The sequence below is a fragment of the Micromys minutus genome (genome assembly GCF_963924665.1).
Source record: "Micromys minutus genome assembly, chromosome: 26".
Taxonomy (NCBI): Eukaryota; Metazoa; Chordata; class Mammalia; order Rodentia; family Muridae; genus Micromys; species Micromys minutus.
In genome coordinates this window covers 37,384,553-37,401,402 of record NC_137961.1, presented here as the reverse complement: position 1 = coordinate 37,401,402, position 16,850 = coordinate 37,384,553, and the positions used below count along the sequence as shown (strand labels likewise).

At 36.7% G+C, this 16,850-nt stretch overlaps 1 pseudogene across 1 annotated transcript; it reads right to left on the bottom strand.

The window, feature by feature from the left end:
• Window positions 1-15,901: 15,901 nt before the first annotated feature.
• On the bottom strand, window positions 15,902-16,362 carry LOC308437435 (small ribosomal subunit protein uS17-like; annotated as a pseudogene). Its single transcript has one exon. The product of its transcript is annotated as a small ribosomal subunit protein uS17-like (transcript).
• Between the last annotated feature and the right edge of the window lie 488 nt (window positions 16,363-16,850).

Here is a 16,850-nt window from a genome sequence, read left to right as displayed (position 1 = left end):
TCTTGGGCTTTTAAAGTATCTACAGCATAGTAGAAGTCGTTGGAGTCACTGGTCTCCTCTTAACTCCTGCGCATGTAGGTCTCTGCCTCGCCAACCCTAGCCACGCTGTCTGCTCTCACTGGTCTAGCCAGTGCGGCTGCCCACTGCAACTTCAGCTCTTCAGCCCAGAACAGTGCTTACAGAGCTGTACTGGGAACTTCTGAGGACATTGGGTAATCCTTTTCATTCCTAAAGAACAGTCCCTAGTGAGCTGCCTGACTTTAGGATATCACTCACACACCTGGTGTGGCAGCAGATCTGAGTCACATCGAGACCAGACCAAAAGCGAAAGGCTATTTGGTCTGGAGCAGCAGCCAGATTGGCTAAAAGGTTGTGATGTGGTGGTCCTTCCAGCCAGAGTACCCAGGAAGCCAGGGATGACTCAGCATTGTCCTGAAAGCATGATTTGCAACATTGCCAACCTAGTTAACTCCGCCATCACTGCCACAGCAGAAGTATTCATGAAACATGTCGTGTGTAGACCCAACAAGATCTTAGGTGTGACAACCCTTAGCATTATCACAGTGAACACGTTTGTGGCAAAGCTAAAGCGTTTGGATGCAGTTCGAGTCAATGTGCCTGTCATTGGTGACCACACTGGGATGCTGGTAACCCACTTGATCTCTCAGGGAATCCCAAGGTTGACTCTCCCCCAAGACTAGCTGACCACATTCACTGGGAGGATCTAAGAGGGTGGCACAGGAATCGAGAAGGCCAAGGTTGGAGCAGGTTCTGCCGCTCTGGCCTTGGCTTAAGCTGGAGCCTGCTTTGTCTTCTCCTTTGTGGACGCCATGAACAGGAAGGAAGGAGTTGTTGAGTGTTCTTTTCTTCAGTCCATAGAGACAAAGTGCATTTCTTTCTGAACACCCTTGCTGTTGGGGAAAATGGCCCGGAGAAGAACCTTGGCACTGGCAAAGTCTCCTTTGGAGGAGAAAGTGATTGCTGATCCAGCCCTGAGCTGACAGCCTCCATCAAGAAACGCGAGGACTTTGTCAGGAACACGAAATGAATGAGAGGTCTGAGCCTAGAGCAGCAGCATCCTAACCTATCCAGCATCATCGTATTGGAAACACTTGAGAGTCAAATTTTCTTTGATGGAGGGTATTGTATCAGCATCAGCATCCCTTCCAAATTATGTCTGGTCTGTTGATAATGACAATAAAGCAGTCTCTGTTTTTTTTTTTTTTGTTTGTTTGTTTGTTTGCTTGCTTGCTTGTTTGTTTGTTTGTTTGTTTTTTTAAATCTACACACATCTGCTTTATGAGATGATGAACATTTTTGCCTGGGCTTTGTGACGCCATTTGTTGGCAGTTCTGAGTACATTAACATGTTCAGCTCAAAATGTGGGATCTATACACAAAGAAAACTCAAGCAGTTCTGCTCAATACCCTAGTCAGTGATCCCCTCCACCACCGTTTTGACTTCTAATGACTGTTCTGAATGAGATTTATAAGGCTCATAAGTGAACTTCGGGGAAACTAGAATTATAACAAAAGGTCACAAACCTCTTTTTTCACACTTTAAAATATAGTGACGTAAAATCTTTAGAGTAAAAGTCTGAGATAAATGTCACTGACACCCCAAAACCTGAAATGCATGATTTTGCAATCCCTTAAATCATATGGTCGAACAAAACCCTCAGGCTGTGAGTTTTATTCCTTTTTTAAGGCTATTTTAATGCATTGGTGTATGAACCAAACGAGCTGGTAAATTTCTGTCCCTTTAATCTTGTTTTCAGAGATGAAAACATGCGAAAGTGAGGGGTAAGAGATGATGCCAAAATGTTGCCACTCAGAACTCTACCCAATGTGGAGTTTTGAAAGAAGACTTCAGATGCTTTTACTTTGCTCAAAGGAAAAGTGGGTGCTTCTGTTTGATTAAAATGGCAGACTCCTATCACTTGATAGAACCGAAATGTATTTATCAAGTATAAAAAGATCAAGTTAATGGTAATAATATGGGGAGAGATGTTTTAAGTGTATGACTAAAAGGTTGATAACTCATTCTTTTCCTTAATAAGAACAGTAAGTAAAAATAATTATTCATTCGAGCTCCGCTTATCATTAAGCACTGGCATCAAACTTTCTCCACTAAATTCAAGTGGATATTTTTGTAGGGTTGGACTTGGGAATTCTTTGTCTCCATTAGGAGACAGAATCTGATTATCCAATCAGCCTCCTTCGGTGTCCGAACACATTGTCATGGTTCATTAATTTAAAGAAGCTTCTTTCTAGAGTGAATGATTATTATAGAAAAAAAATGCTATCCTGGTACTTTCCTTCTGCCTTCAATCCTCAGCTAAACATATACGTTATACCCTACTTACCACATGCACATTTACACACATGGTAGCCATGGTTTTCCTGGAGGTTTAGGAAATAAGGATTACTATGCTAATTTAAACTCCATTATTAGTCAAAGCACACCAAACACATTCTTAGAAGAAAGAGTTGATTTTTCTCTGAAGAAATATGTATGTCTAAGGTATACCTACACTTAGAGTTTGGGTAAAACCTAAGGTTTTCTTGAGATCAGAACTACCACATAAGCCAAAAGGAATTATTAAAGGACATATAGGTGTGTTTATTAATTATGTATAAATACAAACATTGACTATTCATATTCCCAAAGTAATATATATCACTGTTTTTATTATTTTAAAACTTTCCCAACAAATCAAATAAGTAAAAATGGCAAACATCTACATGTTTGTCTTTCAAAGAAAAAAAGGGCTGTTCTGAATAAAACTATCACCTACATAGTTCTACAGCTCTTCGTCAACAAACATTAATACTTCTGCATTAATATATAGCTCAGTTTCTTTTTTGAAGCTTTTTCCAGTGGATGAGAAATATTGTAAATAAATACTCATGGGTACAAGTGTTCAGCACTAAATGCATATACATTTGAGCAACAATAAATAGACTCAGTATGTTATAAGGTGTGTGTGTGTGTGTGTGTGTGTGTGTGTGTGTGTGTGTGTGTGTGTGTGTTTGCCTGTATGTATGAAAATTATAATTAAAGAAGAGGTCAGAAATATTAATGGAGTTAGAGAGGCACTGGAGAAAGTGGGTGAAGAGAAAGATGGTAATAGAGCTGTGCACACTGGGAGAGATGAACAAAGAGAAGAAGGGTGGAAATGATGTTTGTGTCTGAAATTCTCAAAAAAAATACCTACAAATGTTATAAAAGCAATTGTGTGGTAACATGATACAATGCAGACAAAATACTCAAAACATTTTCAGAAATAATAATTTAAAATATAGTATGAAGATTGCAGGCAAAATTATGACGCAAATTTATTGCCTCTTGTCTTAGTCAAAAATATAAAATAATGACTACAATATTAGATTTCAAATAGTTTAAAATGTGTTATGCATTGCAGGTATAAATTTGAAAAGTGAATATTTTGATTTAAGATAAAAATAAAAATATAAAATGAATTTGTATATATGTATATGTATAAACAGATTAATCATAAATAATTTGAAAAATAAAAGTCTTACATTTCTAAAGGGGAAGGGGATCGGGAAAGATGATTCAGGGATTAAAAGAACTGGCTTCTTTTCCAGAGGACCTGGGGTAAATTCCCTGCATGCACATGGTGTCTTACATTCATCTTTAATCCTAGTCCCATACACACATGAAGGCAAAAATATCTATACACATAATAGTAATAAAAATTTTTTTTAAATATTTTCATTGGATATTTTCTTTACTTACATTTCAAATGTTATCTCCTTCTTCAGTTTCACTTGTAAAATCCCCCATCCTATTCCCCTTCCATCTGCCTCTATGAGAGTAGTCACATTCACACACACACACACACACACACACACACACACACACACATACAAACACACACAAACACACACACCTCTGCCCTGGCATTCCCCTACATTGGGACATTGAGCCTTCAAAAGGCCAAGGAGCTCTTCTCTCCTTGATGCCTATCTCAATACCCTGGAATTCCCATACACTGAGGAAATGAGCCTTCGCAGCACCAAAGGCTTATCCTCCTATTAGTGCCAGACAATGCCATTCTCTGCTACATATGCAGCTGGAGCCATGGGTCTCTCTATGTGTGCTCATTGGTTTGTGGTTTAGTCTCTAGGAGCTCTGGGGGTCTGGTTAGTTGATGTTGTTCTTCCTGTGGGGTTGAAAACCCCTTCAGCTCCTTCTTATGGGGTTGAAAACCCCTTCAGGTCAAGTAACATATAAAGGTAGTCCTATCAGAATTACACCAGACTTCTCACCAGACTCTAAAAGTCAGAAGATCCTGGACAGATGTCATACAGACCCTACGAGAAAACTAATGCCAGAACAGGCTACTTTACCCAAAATAGTTTTTTTAAGTTACTAAGATTTTGTTAAACAGGGTGATTAAATTCTAGAAATCTAGTGCATATCACACCAAGTACTGCTAATGACATCTTCCAAAAATACACTAAGAGTAGATCTTATTCTACTAAAAAATAGGAAGTATGTCTTGTGGCAATTTAGTTTAACTTAGTAATTTCATGGTGCATTCATGTATGAAAGCATTGCACATATATGTGATTTTAAATGTGAGTCATTATTTGGTAAATTTGGAGGGGGGATGACATTGCTCCCATTATACAATCATCAATATAAAACTTACAATGTAGAATTAAATAAATTTGCTAGTATTTGTTAATGTGGGTTTGTAATTGAAAGGGTATAGATGATGTGTAACATAAACTGATGGTTTTATGTGTATTTATCCAAAACCATCACATACAAGTATTAAAACAAAATAAATTTAAACAATAGAGGAAGACAAAGGAGAACATGGGAAGTCACTTACTTGGGAGGTGTCTTGTGTTTGGGAGATGAATGATCTTTCTATCGTAAGTCTTGAGGGAGAGTATCTTGAGAGTTTCATCTGTAAAGTGGAGACAATGACCACTTAATCCTTAGCTAACAGGAAGCAAGGTGAGAAGGAATAGATGCTCTAAAGAATCTCTAAACCCATCACATACACCTAGAGATATTCTTTGGGAGAGTGGATGCTCTTTGGAAGAACACATAATACATCTTAGAACTCTGTTTGCTGCTTACCAGTGTATGAGATTCGGTTTTACTTAATTTTCAAGGTTTGTGTAATTATTACTTTACATAGTCTGTATGACTTTTCTATAGTAATAACAACAAAACACTCAAATTTTCCTAACTATTTAATAACCTAAGTATCAAGACTGGATTCCAGAGGGAAGTTCATTTCTCATTCTGTTCTTCTAAGAATTTGAGTTTAGTTAGAAATAATGACTTGCAGACAGTCAAAATGCTGTGTTCTTCTGTGAGGTTAAGACTATTTTCTGAACTTCTTCAACTTGAGCTCCAGTCTGTTCTATTTATTGATATTTTTGCTCATGTTTGTGTCTTTGATTTCATCACAAAGGAACAAAAAAGTTCAATCTAACTTGTTGTTTTGGTTAATATTGAGGGTAATTTAATTGATTCTTGTCCTCTCAAACTTTTTACTCTTTATCCTGTTCTATTTTCTGGGAAATAAATATTGTTTGTGGCATAGATTAGGCTTCAATACTTAAGTTGCTTTTTCATACATTTGATTTACCAGTTTAAACTTATACATATGCCATTCAAAACAATAAAATGCATTACTGAAAATTTGATTGTCCAAAAGTAGGTAAAACACAAAAAAAATAATTTTTGTTAAAAATATATTATGATGTAGAGGGGGAAACTCAATAGTTAGACATAGACTATAGCAAAAAAAGTGTTCGAATCTTTTTCTTCTGAATGAATATAAATTATTTTCAAATTAATTTATAAATTTAATACAATGCAGTTAAATTAAAAACTCAATTAATATTTCATTTAAAATTATTAAAATAAAAATCAGGTGGTAATTTGATAGATTTTAACTTAATTGAGTCTTGCCCTACTAAGTCTAACATCACATCCTATAACTACCATAATTGCTTTTACTTTTATTTAATGACTACTTTTGTGTCAATTAAAATAATTTCCTTTTAAAATTTATGTTATTAATGAGATTTCATTTTCCATTTAAATTTCTTTAGATTTATTTCTAATTGACATTTTAACATATATTATTATTATAGTTCATAATTATTTGCTTTATTTACAGTATTTAGGAGGAATATATATATACATTTGAACCTTATTAAAATCTTCTCTTTTAAAACATCATTCATAATAAAATAGAGCAAAATAACTTGTAATTCTATAAAAAATGATGTTGTATATATTATTACTCTTAATATAATTTTCTTTGTAAAAATGCATTTTATATTTAGAAGTTTAAAATTATCATCAATTATTTTAAAATATTACTTTTAAATAATAATCTTATGACCTGCATTTAGTTTTACAAAAAATATCAGTTACTTTTAGGTATAAGTTCACAAATTAGTATATACTGTTGATATGTATTCCAGGGCATTTTCCTGTGCACTCCCCTGTTCTTTCCTTTTAGGTTAAAATATTTGTTCAGCTGAATTTATAGTCAAAGAAAATTACAAAGAGTTATCATATTTTCTGTCTTTTTATTTATGTTAGGATCAATATTAATAAAGTCAATACTTTTCTGAGAATATATTTTGGAAACTGACATTTTTTCTTCTAGGGAATTAAAGATATTTAAACAAATGTAAGAAATATATATGTGTGGCAAATCTGTGATATTGTTGTATGAAAAAGGATCAGACTTTGCCTGTGTAATTCTACAGGGTGAAAATAAGATCAAAGAGTAGAAGTTACACAGAAACTTGGCTGAATAAAAAAAGATGAACTTTCTAAACCTCAGAGTTTTTTAATATGAGGGAAGACTGCCCTATGGACTCATAAATATAACACAAGCCTTCCTGCAGTGGTTTGCTATGCACTTCTCACAGTCCTTATACTAGACATTTGTCAGTTCCCTCTAAGTAGGCAAGTGTCTTGTCCTCAACATAAATGACTCTCTATTTCTTTTGAAGCTACTGTCTTTCTTATCATAGTCCAATGAGATCATAGAACTGATAGCTTGTGTATGTTAATCAGTTGTGTATATATACATATGTATATACATATATATACATAGACACACACACACACACACACACACACACACACACACACACACACACACATATATATATATATATATATATATATATATATATATATATTTAGTCATCTGGAACAATACATCCTTAGGTACTTAGGATAATTACCATATAGTCTGATATTTTTTTAAAAAGTGATGTTACATCCTGTAAGAGAAAAGGCTGCATTTCAGGCCCCTTGTAGAAGATGTGGTTGGTCAGAACTGAAGCAGAAACAGTGAAACAGTGAGCAATGTGACTTACTGGCTTGCTCTCCATGCTTGCATATATATGTGTGTGTGTGTGTGTGTGTGTGTGTGTGTGTGTGTGTGTGTAATATATATGATATACATACATATATGTATGTGTTTATGTATATCCCAAGATCATCTTCCCAGGTGTCACACCACCCATAGTTGGCCAATCCTCATACCGATCATTAATCCAGAAAATGCTCCACAGACTTAACTGGAGGCTAAATATAATGGAGGCATTTTGTCAGTTTAGAGTTTCTTTTTCCTAGTACCCTCACCAGCACTGGTTAAAGTATACATATTTAATATTGAATGTGGAAGAGAGAGTACTGTTTTTGTTTCTACATATATTTATGTATACAAGTCATATAAAAGAACATAGGAAAATAATCATATAACATTTTCATAATAAGTTTAGGAATTCTCTGTTCCCAGTTTTAAATGAGATATGAATTTTGCCTGGGACAAGAGCAATACTTAGGAACATGGCTAAGAGAACCCTAGCTTTCCTTCATAGCTATGGCCAAGAGAACCCTAGCTTTCCTTCGTAGCTATGGCTAAGCGAACCCTAGCTTTCCTTCGTAGCTATGGCTAAGCGAACCCTAGCTTTCCTTTGTAGCTATGGCTAAGAGAACCCTAGCTTTCCTTCAGTAGCTATTTTCACTAAAAAGAAGGTGCTGTGGTAGTTAATCTTTGTTATCAAGTTCATACTTGCAATTGCCATGAAACCAAACTTCTGGGAAAGTCCGTAGGCAAGATTTTGGATTAGCTTAATCTAGACAGAAAGATATATCTGAACACAGATGCCCACCATTCTGGGCGCAATAAAACTGAGAAAGGAGGTTGTGCCCCAGCATTCACCTCTCTCTCTTTCCTGGCTACAAATGCAATGTGACCTCCTTTCCTGCCCTTCCAATATGGATAAAATCTTCAACCTCTCACCCTCAAGTACATCCAACTACTTTTTAATCAAATATCTTGTCACAGCAATGGAAAAAAGTATAGGGCTGTAAAGAAGCAATAACATAGGTATTTAAGTATAACATAGGAGCTCTGGGAACTACTGTTGGATTTTGAAACTTATTTTGCTAGTATGGAATTTACGTACAGTTTCAGAGCATCAGATTCCTTGTGTAAAAACCAGAAGGGCTCCTCCTACACTATACCATGACTACTGGTAGAGAAAGATTATAGTACACCGCAAACTATCACTAGCTCTTTATGTATTTTGTTTTGTGTAATCTTTACAAAAACTATGTAGAATGGTGTTTTCTAAAAACTTATACTACTATTAAGCCATCAGCTCATGTACAATAAAAACCATAAAAATAAATCATATACATATGAAAATCCTAACCTAGCTTTAAATTTTATATGAAACTTCTTTGGTTTTTTATATTCCTTATGTGTCTGTTTATGATGTAAACATGTTGTAAACATCTTGCACTCTCAATTTTTCTTGAAATTGTTTTGAACTATTGACCAAAAAAGGGGGGGTAGGTCTATTGAATGTGGTTAGATCATTTAAATATTAAACTAATATATTGTTAATCCATTCAACTTGGCTCTCGTGTGAGGGAAATAATTATGGAGAAAGCAACCCATAGTAACAAGTACATCTACGAAAGACTTCTGTTGTCCTTGATCACATCCTGCCTCTTTCTATGCTTTCTGATAGCCACAACCGCACAAGCTTCCTTCAACCCTTCCTTGTATAATGCTGCTCTGTCCTCCCAAGAAGCTACTGCAATGAAACAGAATAATTCCATATTGAAACCTCCAAAAATAGAATTTCAAGCTAATTTTCAAGAGTATTTTTTCACAGAAAAGTTACTAAAATAGAAAAATGGGTATGGAAGAAGGGGATTTGTTATCTAAACACATGAGTAAGAATAACTATAACTCATTCTTAGATGAAATTTGGAAACTGCTACAGTTGAAACATAGAGAGTTGTATGTGGAAGTTATAGATAGTGCCAGCTCAGAAGACCAGAATATGGGAAAAGACAGGTGAAACACTGATCAGGAGATTTTAGGTTTTAAATTTAGATGAAGACTCTACTGAAAACAGAACGCGAATCATACATGTACCATTCTAGCAAAATGCCAGAGATTGTATGTTGAAAGGCTCTGCGAAATATGAAGACGGGATAGGATCTGAGCTCTGGCCTACATATGAGAGCGGCTTTTAGACAGATTAACCATGAGAAATATAAGAAACTAGAGAAGAACTTTTTTTTAACTTCAGTTTTACAGAAAGAAAAAGATTTTGCTTAAAGTAGAGACTGGGAATAGAAGATATGGTTGCTGAAGAGATTTGTTTTTTCAAAAGGGCAATTATTTTACAGAGTAACAATAGAAATAATTAAGAATGCCTAAGGAATTGGCTGAATTCATTACCAAAGGCTCAAGGTTACAAAACTTTAAGATAACACTTTGAAAGGCTCTCCCTTGAAAAAAAGTGAGATTTATAAGAATGGCTTCCAAGTTGTTGTCCAACTATTCCAACGATCGCTGTCTCCCAAATGGAATCCCAAAACTCTTAGACTCTAGTAGCAGTTCAGACCACAAGGCTGGATTTCTCAGTTGGTCTTATATGCCAGAATCCTGAAGAAGTAGACACTAATACCAGTGAGCAAATAAACGTGCCAGTGATCACAAGAAAAAGAAGACAAAGAGCAACCATTCCCATCTAACATGTCTTTTATATATTCTGTCTCTAGAAGATATGTCTGAGATTTAAGGTGATCTTCCCAACACACACACATACACACACACTCACTCACACTCACACACACACACAGACACACTCACACACACACACACACACTCACACACACACACACTCACACAGATTCACACATATACACACACTCACACACACTCACAGTCACACACACTCACACAGATTCACACACACACATACATGCACACTCACAAAGATTCACACACATACACACACACTCACACACACTCACACTCACACACACACGCATATACACACACACACACTCACACATACACACACTCACTCACTCACTCACTCACACACTCACACACAAACTCAAACACATACACACACACTCACACACACACACACACACACACTCACACACACAAACACACACACCAGATTTAGATGGACCTTCTACTTCAAGTATTTGAATGAAAAAGCCCCTGAGCTAGGTAAGATTTTGTTAATTCCATATGTGCAGTTACCTAAACAAAGAAAAACCATCACAAGCCCACCCTTTGTCAATTTGAGACACAGTAATATCACATTACAGCATGCTTAACTCCATAATGAAAACAATAGCCAGTTAATAAATACACTTAAAAGATATAAATATCCAACACACAACTGCAAGCAAACTATAAAGTTTAGAAAGAGTGGAAAAGTCCCTTAGAGACATCGTTTCAGTATCTTAAAATTCAAATACATGAACACTGATATGCCCTCGATTGATATTAAATCACAGGACAAAGAATTAGAGAGCACACACACATATCTGCACAAATACATCCTAAATAAAACAATTATAATCCTCCTTTCTGTTACAAGTCATATGGCCTTAGCAGGTATTTAAGATGACCTTCTTGTAGACTCCATCTTGCATTTTCTCTACCCTCAGCAAGCTTCTCACCACCTCTTAGTTCTCTTCCTGGAGGAGTGACTATACTGTCATTCCCGAAGGTCTGTGCCCTTTGCCTTCCTATTTTGATTGGTTTGTTGCACTGTTCATGACTTTAATTATAACACATGGTGGCACCAATAGACTCCTTAAAAGGGCTCCTCAACTGTAATACTTTTGCCTCTGCTGTAAAGACTCAATCTTGACTATCCAGATCAATCATGCCTCCAAACAGTTACTCCATTGTTAGCTTTTTGCCTTAAAAACATTAGAATCACAAAGTGGCCAGAAGGAAGTCTGAGCTTCCAGTTCAAAGAAATATTTCTTGGGTCCCCTGGCACTAGTGCTACTTGTCCTGGAACCAAACTTCTAGGTCATCAGAACTGTAGACCACAAAAATAGAAAGCAATTTTTTTAAATGGGTCACTAGTGGTGGTAGTATACAACCATGCCATGTTACACCCCTTGCTTCCTGGACCAATTTATTCTGGCAATGGAAGAAACTGAGACTTATAATGAGTACTGATTGAAAATATATACTGCCTTCTGGAAAATCCTGCCCCAGCTTTGCAGGCTACCATCTAATTGCCACTATAACTATGCCTTCAGAAGGCCATCTCATCATTTTATCAGGCCAAGTTCTTCAGTATGATGGGGAATGTGGAAAAGCCAGTGAATTCCATGCCCTTCAAAGCGCTATTACATTTATCATGAGTTCCTTGGTCAGAAGCAGTACTCTAAAGAACACCATGATAGTAGATAACCTGTTCTGTAGTCCACAGTTGGTAGTTTGGGCAGAAGAATGTTGTTCATGCAAGAACAATATCCATAATCAAAATAAATACCTTGTCCAAAAAAAGCAAAACATTGTTCTTTTCAAATAGAAAGTGGTCCAATGTAGACAAACTGCAACCAATTGCCTGCTGAGCCACTCTGGGGAATGGTACCATATCTACGGCTCAGTGTTGGTCTATTTTGTTGGCAAATCTGGAACACAGCAAAAATTGTAGCCAGATCAAGCTTGGCATGTGGAAGTTCATATTACTGAGCTCATGCATAACCTCCATCCTGGCAACCATGGCCACTTTTTTCATAGGCCTATTTGGGCAATGATAAAGATGGCTTGGTAAAGATGCTGAATGACCACAGAGTGAGTCTTCCTATCTACTTGATTATTAAGCTCCCCCTCTGATTAAGTCACCTTTGATGAACATTTACATGAGAAAAAATGTCTTCACATCTTTCATATGTTTGTTGAGACCTATGCACATACCTCTTCCACAGAAGTCTCAGTAATTTCCATTCAATCTATTGGTCACGGGTCATAGTCACACATCTGACAATTTCCTCTTTTTAACAAAATGTATGACTCTGTGTGTTACTTAAAGTTCTGACCAGTGTGAAGGTTTTTCTTTGCCTGTATCTTTCAGGATTGTACCATAAAGGGGCTCTAATTCAGTAGTTTTCTATTTTATGCTACTAACTGAATGTGCAGAACCATCAGAAACTAGGCCCTACTCTTCTTTTCCACACATAAATGTTCATAATCCATGATGCTACAGCTTCATGCTTATGTTTATATGGCATTGTTATGGGAGAAGAAACCATAGTCATTTGTGCAACTTGGTAATAAAACTTGCATACGCCTTTACAGTCATCTCAGGCCCAAACACATATGTACTACTTCCTGCTTGATAATAGATTGCTGGTTGTGTGTTCTAGATGATGACTTTATTGGTCAGATAACAACTCCCAGCTCATGAACTCCCAGATCATGTAAAATGCTAACTTGATGACCCATTGTCAAATATTTATTTTCCACTAAACCCAATAACACTCAAAGAGCTACTATTTTCTTAAAGGAAAAATAGTTTTCTGCAGATTATAGTACAGGCTTACCTCAAAATCTCAAATGCCGTTCTGTAATTCATGTATAGAGGCCTGCCAAAAACTCTAAACAACATCAGATACGGCCATTGACACCTCAGGTACCATCAGGTCTGATGGATCATATGGGCTACATGGTAGATGAGCCTTTTCAGCACCCAAGACCTGTTGAATAGACATCGTCTCTACCAGACATTCAAAGCTTGCAGGTTTCTGGTTCTCTTGGTATATGATCGACGACAGTAACACATTGAAGTGAACAATGGGCTGTCTCTAGAATCCAAATAGACCCACTAATTGTTGTGATTCTTTCTTGATTGTGGAAGGAACCAGAGGCAATAATGTATGCTTCACCTTAGAAGGAATATGTCTGTATGTGCCATGCCACTAGACTTCTAATTTCACAGAGTCAGAAGGCCCTTGAACTTTGGTTGGAATTATTTTCCCTCCTCTAATGCAAGTATGTGTTGCCAGGTGTAAAATCCTCATCTCCCCCTGATCACCTGTTTCAATCAGTATAATGCCATCAATATAATGAATCAGTGTGATATTTGTGGAAGAGAAAGATGACTATGATCCCGTTGAACAAAGTTATGATATAAGGTTAGAGAACTATTATACCCCTGAGATAAAAATGTAAAGGTCTTACCAACTGCAAGAAAATTGCTTCTGGCAGTCAGAATGGAGAGATACTAAGTAAAAGGCATTTACTAGATCAATAGCTGCATATCATATACCAGCAAATATATTAATCTTCCTAAATATTGGTACTACATCTGGTATAACACCTAAATAAGGGTCATGACTTGAAGATTTTGGTATTCAAATGCCCTGTCAATGATCTATGTATCCTCTTCACTGGTAAGGTACAGAGAAATGTGAAAACTATGGCCCTGCGTGTTTAAATTCCTTGATGGTGACACTACTGTCTTCAGTCCTCCTGGAATAAAATGATTCACTGATTGTCCTAACAGAGGCAACTCCATTTGATTCCATTTAGCCTTTCCACACATAACAATCATCACTCCACTGGTCAGGGAATTCTTTCAACCTCTAAAAATAGCTATGTCAATTATATATTCTGGGACTGTCCAAATAACCACAGGATGAGTTCAGGAACTGAATGGTCCTACTGTGAGTTTGGATTAAAACAAAAGATTAATCACTAATCACCTGGATTCCATAACAGTGCTCCTTCAGGGTCTTTTATTTGTTATCTAAACCAGTAATCAACTGAATCTTGAAAATCTGATTGTTTTCTTTTCCCCACTATACAGTTATGCTTATAAATGGCAATTAGTTCTACAGAGAAACAACTAGAGGAAGGCTGACATTAAAACTTCTAGGTATTTTAAGAAAGTCATTCCTCATAGAGACCTGGTCTTTCTTTTACTCAAGGGGCTCTGGGTCTTCGAACTGGCTTGAGTCTGGAAATTAGCACTTGGGCCAACATTCCCTCTTGCCTTTCTTTTCATTATTTTCTTTCTTCATTTTCTATTTTTGAGACTTTTTATGATTATAACGATTAAACAAAAATAAATGAGGATCAGCTGTTTAATGCCTGGAAACACCATAACTGATTAGCCAGTAGCAAAGGTCCACATGAATTATGCTACCATATGTCTGTATGCCTCCATATGAATCAATCCACGAGAGATATTTCTTTATCTACACTGCCCACTACAAAAATACAATTACCTTGCCTTTGGTAATTCAGTGTAGCATTTTGGCTCCTGCTACTTTGAGGCCAAGTTAAATGCATCACATTTAATTTATCCAACTGAACAGCAGTAGCTCTGATCCTAAGGTGTCTGGCACAAGAAACAGGGCAACAACAAAAGCCTTTCAAATGTGCTGGTGCTCCTCTCACCACTTTGCCTCTTATAGGGTTAGTGAAGGGCTTGTCCTCTGGGCCCTCCCGTTGGATTAGATTTTGCACAGTTTATGTACTCCACCATTGCAAATTTCCCTAGGCTTAAAAAAATGTTCTCTTCATCAACACTAAGCCAAAGTATACCAACATCTCCAACTCTTTTTAAACAGGCCATCTTTTGACCTTCATCCAACCATTTAAAGAGACATTTGACAACTGTTTTTAATTCTATCAGTTTCCATATTAAACCCCAAATCTCCATTTGGTAGACCCATCTCAAGACCATATCAGCTTGACCCAGCTCTATGTTCCTTCCACAATTATCCGACACCCTTAAAGCTATCAAAACACACATTCCAGACTTCTGCTTGGATTAATTAGAAAAATCATTAGACTTTCTAATGGTGGTCCTAATTTACTATCTTCTCTCTAGGCATCTGTTTAGCTTTCAGTGTTGTTATAAGTCTAGAAGCAACTCTGGTGAGTCCTGACATCTCATGCAAAGAAAGTCAGTGATGGCTTACTAGACAATGAAGCAATCAATGAGAGAAAGTGTAGGTGCTGGGATACAAGTACATCTTCTGCTGAGGACGTAGAGATTATTTGCTCAAATTGGGTAAACTCCTGAGAATCGAGGATTAAATGTTCTCAGCCCCAACAGAGCATTTTCACACACTCTCATCCAAAGTTATAATATTCTATCCCTTACCTACTAATGTCCTTATTTTAACTTTGAATAGCGCCCCCTAGTCTGGGAATTCAATTTTTGCTATAATTTAACAAATCTTATAGTGGGTTTTTTTTTTTTTTTTTTTTTTTTTTTTTTTGATGTTCTGCAGCTTGAGTTTTGTGGCTGCTGGAAAGAATAATTTTTTCTGAACACCTTAGAAACATTTGCACTTTATGAACATCTGGAGCTGATCCGTTTTGTCAATGATTTCATCATTGTCCTTTCTTACTCTCTACTGAGGTCCTGGATGTTTGCTAATTTTAGCATGGGGCTCATTCTTTCGCTTTGTTAATTTATTCAGGGATGCGAATAACAACTAAGTAGCATCATTTTTTAAGTTGGAAAATAACTTTATTTGTTCTAAGGCATTGGTCAAAGTCCCCTTAGAACTTCTAAAACTGCTTCTTGGTGCCAGCAGCCTTGGTCACCTTGAGCACATTGAATGGAACAGTCTTGCTTAGGGGCCTGAAGTCTCCAACAGTGACAATGTTGCTGATCTGGTCATCGCTGAAACAGGTGGACAGGTGCACAGACATGTTCACTTCTCAAAGCAGTTGTATTTCTGGATGTAATGTAGATAGTCCCAGCAGATGACAATGGTCCTCTGCATCTTCATCTTCGTCACGACACCAAACAGGATGTGCTCTCTGATGGAGACATTACCGGTGAAGGGGCATTTCTTCTCTGTGTAGGTGCCCTCAATGGCCTCCTTGGGCATCTTGGAGCCTTGACCAATGTTTTTTTAGGACCTAGGATGTTTTTCCTGTCCGGTTTCTCCCAGCAAAACACGCTACTGGTTTTGAAAGATTGTAGATTGCTTTTGGAAAGCACGCTCCGTGTGAATGTCTGCCATCTTCCCGGCAGCCTGAGAAAAGGAGAGGCTGGCACACTCCCGGCTTCCTTACCACTTCGTGAGGTCTCCATTATTTTTGTCAAAATAAGGCCATTCCTTTTTATACAAAGTCACTAAATTTATTGACTCTTACAAATGGTAAATTGGCATAATTCATTTGTTTCAATAAGTTTGTAACCTGGTTTAACACCATGGGTTTTTAGTGTTCTCCAAGCCTCTAAGAAACATTAGAACCTGTAGATATTGTTAAATTGGAAAGCCTATTCCAGATACTTTGAAAAATCCATCATTATTTTTATATTGCTCTAGAACCACTTTAAAATCTATATTATTCAGGATTCTCTAGAACAGTAGTTTTCAACATTCCTAATATTGTGACTCTGTAGTATCTCATGGTGTGGTGACCTTAGCTATAACGTTATTTTTGTTTCTAATTCATAATTGTAATTTTCTGTCTGAGTAGTGCCTCAGTTCAATAGACCACTGGG